Source organism: Bos indicus x Bos taurus, chromosome 6 (genome assembly GCF_003369695.1).
Source record: "Bos indicus x Bos taurus breed Angus x Brahman F1 hybrid chromosome 6, Bos_hybrid_MaternalHap_v2.0, whole genome shotgun sequence".
In the NCBI taxonomy this organism is placed as follows: Eukaryota; Metazoa; Chordata; class Mammalia; order Artiodactyla; family Bovidae; genus Bos; species Bos indicus x Bos taurus.
In genome coordinates this window covers 8999392-9008857 of record NC_040081.1, presented here as the reverse complement: position 1 = coordinate 9008857, position 9466 = coordinate 8999392, and the positions used below count along the sequence as shown (strand labels likewise).

Genomic DNA, 9466 nt, shown 5'->3' with positions numbered 1-9466 from the left:
GGAGAATCCATTTGCCACTGACTCTGAGAATGAAAAATGCAGTTTCAACTCAAGAGTAATAGTTTAGCTTCTAAGATGCTGAAAGTAATCTTCAATAAGAAACTGCTCCATAATTTCTGTATTCATATTCAGTTTACAGACATATAATTTATGACTTTTCAAACACTTTCCAGCATTCTTATGGCATAAATAATAAGTTAGAATATTCTAATTTAATAGAAATAATTGTTGAGAAAAAAGTTAATGGTTGTAGAGTCTCTTGGGTCTTTTTAAATGTCACAAACCAGATTTACTTGTCTGCTGAAGGACTGCAAACAAATCTATTCCTCCTACTTATATAATAGGCTTTATTTTTAAATGATTTGAACCCTTATAAATTTCATAAAATTATTAGCCTAGGGGGAACATGAATTCCAGTTGAGTGCTCTATGGATGCCAGAGCTAAGGAATTAATGAATTACTTTTGTGAATTACATTACTTGAGGATAACAAGTGTCATATTTCTCGTCTTGCAAAATATACTGATAACAGTATATTTTTAGCATATAATACTTTTGAAATGCTTGAATAAATCTACCTGAAATGACTAGAAATCTAAAAAAGTGATGAAACACTGAGACATTTCTCCAAAAATCTAAATAAAATAATACTTCAGTAAAATGTTAATTTCATAGACAGAAGGTTAGTCTATGTCTTGCACAGGGAAAGAAAGTTTTCAACTAGCTTTAGGTGAAGTTGGTAAATGTAAGTGTCAAACTGAAGCAGGTATAGAAAGACAAGTGATACCATTATTTGTTGGAAATACATAATCTAATTTAGGCTAGCCTGAATGATGTTCCCAAAGGCTTATCTTTGTATAGGAAAAATGTCATAGTTGAAAAGGGAACACTTTAATTTAAAAAAAAAATCAAATTGAGGCATTAAAATCCCACATTAAAGACCCTCACTGCTAGAGACTGAGGCTCAGGTCAGTAAAGATTGCTGGCAGACAATGACTTTGGCATGCTCATGCCCACTTCTGACCAAGGCATTAAGCCAGCACATACCTTTTACTGGTGGAATTAGGAATCCACATCTTAGCAGTTTACCTAGTTATGACACCAGCAGGCACTGATTATACTCTGCATCCTCAGACGAAATGTTGAACGAATAATCCAAAAAGTCTATCTGACCCTGATAGGTTATAACAAATATTTTCAATGGAGTAATTCAATAAACCAAGGGAATATTTCAGGTATATATCAAATTTTAAATTATTTGAATAACTATGTATAGGAAAAGGAATACATCAAGGCTGTATATTGTCACCCTGCTTATTTAACTTCTATGCAGAGTACATCATGAGAAATGCTGGGCTGGAAGAAACACAAGCTGGAATCAAGATTGCTGGGAGAAATATCAATAACTTCAGATATGCAGATGACACCACCCTTATGGCAGAAAGTGAAGAGGAACTAAAGAGCCTCTTGATGAAAGTGAAAGAGGAAAGTGAAAAAGTTGGCTTAAAGCTCAACATTCAGAAAACGAAGATCATGGCATCTGGTCCCATCACTTTATGGGAGATAGATGGGGAAACAGTAGAAACAGTGGTTGACTTTATTTTTCTGGGCTCCAAAATCACTGCAGATGGTGACTGCAGCCATGAAATTAAAAGATGCTTACTCCTTGGAAGGAAAGTTATGACCAATCTAGATAGCATATTCAAAAGCAGAGATATTACTTTGCCAACAAAGGTCCGTCTAGTCAAGGCTATGGTTTTTCCAGTGGTCATGTGTGGATGTGAGTGTTGGACTGTGAAGAAAGCTGAGCACCGAAGAATTGATGCTTTTGAACTGTGGTGTTGGAGAAGTCTCTTGAGAGTCCCTTGAACTGCAAGGAGATCCAACCATTCCATCCTAAAGGAGATCAGTCCTGGGTGTTCATTGGAAGGACTGATGCTAAAGCTGAAACTCCAGTACTTTGGTTACCTCATGCAAAGAGTTGATTCATTGGAAAAGACTCTGATGCTGGGAGGGATTGGGGGCAGGAGGAGAAGGGGATGACAGAAGATGAAATGGCTGGATGGCACCACTGACTGAATGGACATGAGTTTGAGTGAACTCTGTGAGTTGGTGATGGACAGGGAGGCCTGGTGTGCTGCGATTCATGGGGTCGGCAAAGAGTTGGACACAACTGAGTGACTTAACTGAACTGAACTGACTCTGTATATGTATACACCTTGGTATATACACACTTGTCCTCTGCATTTAATCAATTCCATGGTTATATTTTCACATCATCTTTAAATTTATTTTAATTTTCAATATATCATTTTGAATACATTCAACAGTCAGAGATCCCATAAAATAAATAGGAAGGTATTCTTCTCATTTCCAAAAGCTGGTGTTTGAATAACAATGTTCCTTCCATTTTATTTCTTACTGAACAACTTTATTACATTGAGAGTTGGCTTTAGGCATCTTTACCAACTTTTATTTTGGTTGTTGGAAGAACATTGAAATAATCCTATAGGAGAGAATATTTTGAAATACAATATGTATACCGGAAAAGGGATTTTAATGAATCTAAAATTGAAGCTTTCCTATACCCTCTTGTTGACTCAGCCTCATCCCTGGAACTTGCTTTCCACTGCCTGCTCCAGTTGTGGTAAGAATTCTGCTCAGTTTAGCTACTCCCCATCTCACTATCTGATCACCCTAACACACTTTCAGCAAGAATTCTAAGTTGATTTGTAGAAGACCCCCTACCCCTACTATCTCCTCTTAGTAATTTTTCACTCAGTGACTTTCTCACTATCAGTTCAGTTCAGTTCAGTCACTCAGTTGTGTCTGACTCTCTGCGACCCCATGAATCGCAGCACACCAGGCCTCCCTGTCCATCACCAACTCCTGGAGTTCACCCACTCATGTCCCTCAAGTCAGTGATGCCATCCAGCCATCTCATCCTCTGTCGTCCCCTTCTCCTCCTGCCCCCAATCCCTCCCAGCATCAGAGTCTTTTCCAATGAGCCAACTCTTTGCATGAGGTGGCCAAAGTACTGGAGTTTCAGCTTTAGCATCATTCCTTCCAAAGAAATCCCAGGGCTGATCTCCTTCAGAATGGACTGTTTGGATCTCCTTGCAGTCCAAGGGACTCTCAAGAACCTTCTCTAACACCACAGTTCAAAAGCATCAATTCTTCGGTGCTCAGCCTTCTTCACAGTCCAACTCTCACATCCATACATGACCACAGGAAAAACCATAGCCTTGACTAGACGAAACTTTATTGGCAAAGTAATGTCTCTGCTTTTGAATATGCTATCTAGGTTGGTCATAACTTTCCTTCCAAGGAGTAAGCATCTTTTAATTTCATGGCTGCAGTCATCTCCAACTGCCTTTGCTATTTTGGGAGTTGATCTCTTGCAGAAAGTCTTTCTTACCATTTTATAACAACTGGCAGAATAAGTTTTTTGCTAGCAATCTTATCTATCATTTTATTCTCAGCATCTATAATAGTGCATGGCATGTGGAAAAACAGTGTGCATTTCTGGAAGGAATGAATGTATACCATGATTAATAATGGTAAGTACACAAGAAAGTTAAAGTTTATACATATCTGTGCATATATAACATATAGATATGTACACATGTAAGATGGTATGACAAAGACCTCTGGCCCTCAGAATCTGGGGCTGGATTGTCAGTATGACTCCTGTAGTGTCTGATGTGTTGTGTAACTTTGAGTAAGTTATCAACTTCTTGAAGCTTCAGTTTGCTCATTTGTATAATGCAGTTCAGAAAAGTACCTGAATTATATAGTTATAAGGCAACAATAAATTGGTTAATACATTTGAATCTTTGAAAAATAAGATCACATTGTCAATAGACAGTAGTTACTATCATCACTAAGTGTATTAGCATTAGTAATACCACTGACCTGGTATGTAATGCCATGTATTAAAGGAACTATTCACACACATCCAATCTGAAAAATACACAGTCTATCCATTTGAAATTAAATGTTGGTGCAATAATGGTTTCCATCTGCTCTGTGTGCTCTTACCATGTCTTCCTGCTTATAATATAACCCAAGTTTCTAGATGTTACCATTCTGTCACTATGAAACAAGCAGGGATGAACACAACAAGCCATGCCAATGCTGTAACTAATCCAACGTATAGAATATATTGTGTATTTTGACTCTAACACAAAACTCTACAAAGGCGGGGATTTGGGTTTTATTCAATTTTATCTCCCCAAAGTTTAAGTGCAATCACAGAATTAGGTCATTTAGAAATGGTATTTACATTATTACCACATTACTATTGATTGAGATGGAAAGTCTTCATTATATAGTGTGTTAGTTATATATCACACAATGAAGTATATCTTTTAGAAATGAAAATAGTTGTAGATTTAATTAAAGTATTAAATTACTGTAGCTGCTACTGCAAAGTTGCTTCAGTCGTGTCCAACTCTGTGCAACCCCATAGATGTCAGCAAACCAGGCTCCCCCATCCCTGGGATTCTCCAGGCAGGAATACTGGAGTGGGTTGCCATTTCCTTCTCCAATGCATTACTGTAGAGATAAATCCTAAACAAAATTTAATTGAAGAAACTGAATCAGACTCTAATGTATTTTTTCATTTCTAATTTTTTAGTGCACATTTGATATTTAAAATAGCATTTCATGTGTAAATGGTATAATGATCTCTATTCTAGTTAATGTAATATTTATTTAAGTGAATTTTGGGGCTAATTCAGTGTTCATGTCCACTGTGCTAACACGTTTTATATTATCAGCTGTTCTTTTTAAATCATTAGTCTATAAGATATTTTTTTCAGGATATTACTAAATTTATGATCATGTATGCAGCTTATTTGGAGAAGGCAATGGCAACCCACTCTAGTACTCTTGCCTGGAAAAATCCCATGGACGGAGGAGCCTGGTGGGCTGAAGTCCATGGGGTCGCCAAGAGTCGGACACGACTGAGCGACTTCACTCTCACTTTTCACTTCCCTGCATTGGAGAAGGAAATGGCAACCCACTCCAGTGTTCTTGCCTGGAGAATCCCAGAGATGGGGGAGCCTCGTGGGCTGACGTCTATGGGGTCACACAGAGTCGGACATGACTGAAGTGACTTAGCAGCAGCAGCAGCATTCAGCTTATTACAGGTGCTATTCTTACTGCATTTTAGAAGATACAAAACATTGCTTACTATTATTGGGAATATAGTTCTGTGTTAGAATGTGCATTTGAGAGCTAAATCCAATGCTACTCCTGTTACACTTTAGGGATATGGAGGGAAATATATAGTACAGGAAAAAAGTGTGTTTCACTGGAAACTTTAGACTATCCTATTAGCAATGTGTTTCTGGAAAGAAATGAGCAAAATTGTCACATGGGTAAAAATCTAACAGTCTTTATGGATCTTTAAGTTTTATTTATTCTGAGTAGTACAGGAGATTAAAGAAATTGGGAAATCACCTTTACTACCTTTGTGTTCTGCCATTGAAGAAAATAAATTTTCCATAATTTTGTCACTAATGTTTTTAACTTATGCAAGAGTGTGCATAAGTTGTGCTTGAGACCAGATGCCTAAACAGAGAAAAATTAAGAGTAGATTTGAGAATGCATTGCATTTTAAAACAAAAGATTAGAATGGAAATTCTGAATTTGGAATAATAGAATTCATAATAATAGTGATAAAATTGCTATGAAATTTGAAAATTGATAAATCTATGCCCATTTGGATATAGCCACTGGGTATATCCACTACAGTTTTTAAAAATTTACAATTGCTTTTGATACTGAGATAACTGCCCTAAAATGCTTTCTAAGTATTATGCTGTGCAATAAGTGAACCACTAGTCCCTTCCTTAGAACCAATCTATTTCTGTCTCTAAGTATTCCTGAAATTCAAACATTTTCTGGGGACCATATTTTTTGTCGCTATCTACTTAGATGAAAAATGGTCACTGACCTCAGTCATTAATCATGTAGATCATAGAGAAAGGTAAGGAGAACCTTTTAGTTCAGAGTCACTTAAGTTCATTTTTGAGGCTAAAATTACAAAAAATTATATACCATATTCATCAGTAGTTCACAGTATTGTCAACATTTTCTTCAGTATATTCCCCGTGGAATTATTGTAAATAAGTTTATCTGAGACATTTACAAAGCTTCCTTATTGATCATAGTTTTCCTTGTGCTAAGATAAATGGTATTTTAAATACTCAGTGTATCCCTTCTGGGCTTCCCTGGTAGCTCAGCTGGTAAAGAATCCACTTGCAATATGGAGACCCTGGTTCAATACCTGGGTTGGGAAGATCCACTGGAGAAGGGATAGTATCCAATTCAAGCAAAATTTTTCATATTTGTTAAACTCAGTTTCTGTGTTAATTATGCCTTAGTTTCTGTGTTATATAAAGATCTCTATAAAGTATCAGTCTCACACTTCTCAGAAATAAGTCATGTTAAATAGCATCCTTTAATACATTATGAGACAGTAGCTGCTAAAATGGGCTGCACAAAACCCTGAATTATATGTGACACTGAAAATGCATGCCTATTAAGTCTCTGAATCATTTACTATTTTACTCTCCCACCCCCCCACCCCCCGCTCCACACTGGTGATTATACAGGAGACCTATACCTTTTCTGAGATAATGCTTTAATTAATGCTCATGGAGAATTGTTTCCTGGAGAAAATGCAGTGTAGACCCAATTACTCTTTGAAATGCATGATTCTTCTTACTGGATTGTATCTGCACAGTGTGATGCTGTAAGACTACCTAGAGGTTATATTTCTTCAGTTCTGCATAGTAGTAATGAGCATTTAAATCAGTTTAATTCTTTCATATTTGCATATATTCAAATCTGGGAGGGGAAACAAAACTAAAGCATTAGAAATGTGAAATTAATGTTTTTAATTAAAACACTTTGCAGTCCTCATACTAAAGCCTGGTATTATGATTATTATTCCTTCTACAGATGAATTCTCCGTATATTTAAAAAAGCTGGTGTTACTTCAAAAAAACACTCTTGAAGACTAGATTATATACCTTCACTACTAGAAGGAGATGATGAAAATATTTAACACAAAATAAAATAAATATATGGACATTGCATGTTTATAGTGGTAGAAAATTATTGAAGCAGAAATACTAGAATTATATTTCTTATAACAAATTCTATGAAAACACAGCCTGCTATTTGAATATAAAAACTGAAAGCTGGTATAGGTTATATATGAAGAAAAAGTTCTTGAAACCTAGATAAAAGTTTTACAGGTAAAACCTTATGGCTATATGGCAACAGTCTTGATGAATAGCTTTTTAGTTCTGTGAACAAAAGGAGTTATTAGCGGACAGATGGTTGTGTTCCAAACTTCCAGTTACAAGTCACATGTTACCTCTGATTTCCCACAGAAAGCACTCTTTGGCTAACAGCAAACACACACAGAGAAATATTCATTAATAAAATAAAATTTGGATCATCTAATATTATCAATGCACATTATTTTAAGATCACTTGTTACACTGTGTTTGATTCTTATTACTATTCTGTTTCATTCTCTAAAGCTATAGGCTTCGAAAATCTGGCTTGGAACACTCGAAAGACTGCAGACATAAGAATAAGTCTTCATTGGTAACCAACGTCATTCTTCTGCTAGTTCATTCAGTAAAGATTTAACTAAATTTTCAATTCATGTATATCTTAATATCATATGACAGTCATTTAAAAAATTTTTGAAATTGTTTTTGGCAGCCTTGGATGTTTACCAGCATACCTCAGTGGACCGCCTTCCAAAGTCAATTAAATCACAGCATATTGCCTGAGAACTGCATCTCATGAGCTGCTTATACCCATGTGTTGCTTCTTTCTTCATTTCTGGAATAAATATCAAGAGAATGTTACTATCACTTAGTCTACATTTCTAGTTCTTTCTCATTCCCATTACCCATAATGTTCAACCTACATGTTTCTTTCTTGTCAGATGTAACTCATCTGTCATAACTTCCCTTAAGGCTCCCTGCTTTAAAAAACACCTCACCTGTTCTCCTCAGAAAGTGGAATTTTCCTCCTGTGAGCCACCATGTCACATTGTCCACTGTTGGTTCATTTATCATAATCTTGACTCTATCATAATTGGTTTTATATTTAACAATTACTACTCAAATTGTATCTCTTAATAAAACTCATTTACATCACTTTCATCACTGAGTTAGACATGGCTGAGCAACTAAACTGACATCACTTGTATAGCTCAGTTGGTAAGGAATCCACCTGCAATGCAGGAGACCTTGGTTAGATTCCTGGGTCAGGAAGATCCACTGGAAAAGAGATAGGTTATCCACTCCACTCTTCTTGGGCTTCCCTGGTGGCTCAGCTGGTAAAGAATACGCCTGCAGTGGGGTAGACCTAGGTTTGATCCCTGGGTTGGGAATATCCCCTGGATAAGGTAAAAACTATCTACTCCAGTATTCTGGCCTGGAGAATTCCAAGGATCCAGGGTCGAACACTACTGAGCACCTTTCATTTTCACATCACTTTTCACTGGGTGGGCACAAATATGGTCTAAGGTAATAATCTGTAAACACTTGATGTGTATCTATTTAAAATGTTAAGATATTGTAAACAATATAAACCAATTAGTTTTCAAATACAGGCATAGTCATAACTCTGACACTTTAAAAAAACTGTTACAACAGTATTGACTGTAATTAGTGAATTTGTATTCTATTGCTGTTATAACAAATTACTGCAAAGTTAGTGAAATGAAGAAAAAAAAAATAGTTTAAGAAAGTTCAAAAAGACCAAGGTGCCTAAAGCAGAAGGTAAGCAAGGAGAAGAGATCATTTCAAATTGAAGATGCATATTAATATATACAAATAAAGATGTCAGATCAGAATTTGATATGACAAGTCTGGGCTTGGAAGAGAGTCAGAGATGGAAACAGACCCAGCAAAGGGTTGATAGTACAAGCACTGAGACTGTATGGAGAAGCCAGTGAGGTAAAGTAAGAAGCAGGGGAGGGTCATGTCTGGACAGCCAAGTGCAAAAGGGTTTCAATACAGCTGTAATGATGTAGGTGGCTAACCAAAAAACTTAAGGGGATTTAAAAAATAAACTTACTTATTGTTTGATGAGGTAGATAACCTTTATTTCTATTGGGTTCATTAATTGAAGTAAAATGTAAGTGGGGAATGATTAATTTTTTAAAAGAGCATTTCTACCAGTTACAATTATCATGTTCACACCTAATGCAAGAGTGTGTATTTTCAAGTAGCTTTTCCAAACCATTTGTCTCAATGCAAAACCTTTTTTCTCTTTACAGTCATACATGAACACTTTAGTTAGATACTTCAGTCATAAGTATAACTGGCACAAATAAGTTTGGAAGTAAACATAACTTGGTACTTGGTGGAAGCAGATATGTAAGGTTGGTAGATATTAAAGTAAAGCCTACTAAGTGTCCTGTGAGT

The 9466-nt window shown here is 36.1% G+C and overlaps 1 long non-coding RNA gene across 1 annotated transcript; it reads left to right on the top strand.

Annotated features, from left to right (window-relative positions):
• Nucleotides 1-3293: 3293 nt before the first annotated feature.
• Nucleotides 3294-7903, top strand: LOC113894005. Its single transcript, XR_003511430.1, has 3 exons — nucleotides 3294-3559; nucleotides 7562-7628; nucleotides 7749-7903. It is a non-coding gene; the product is annotated as an uncharacterized LOC113894005 (long non-coding RNA).
• Nucleotides 7904-9466: the final 1563 nt, after the last annotated feature.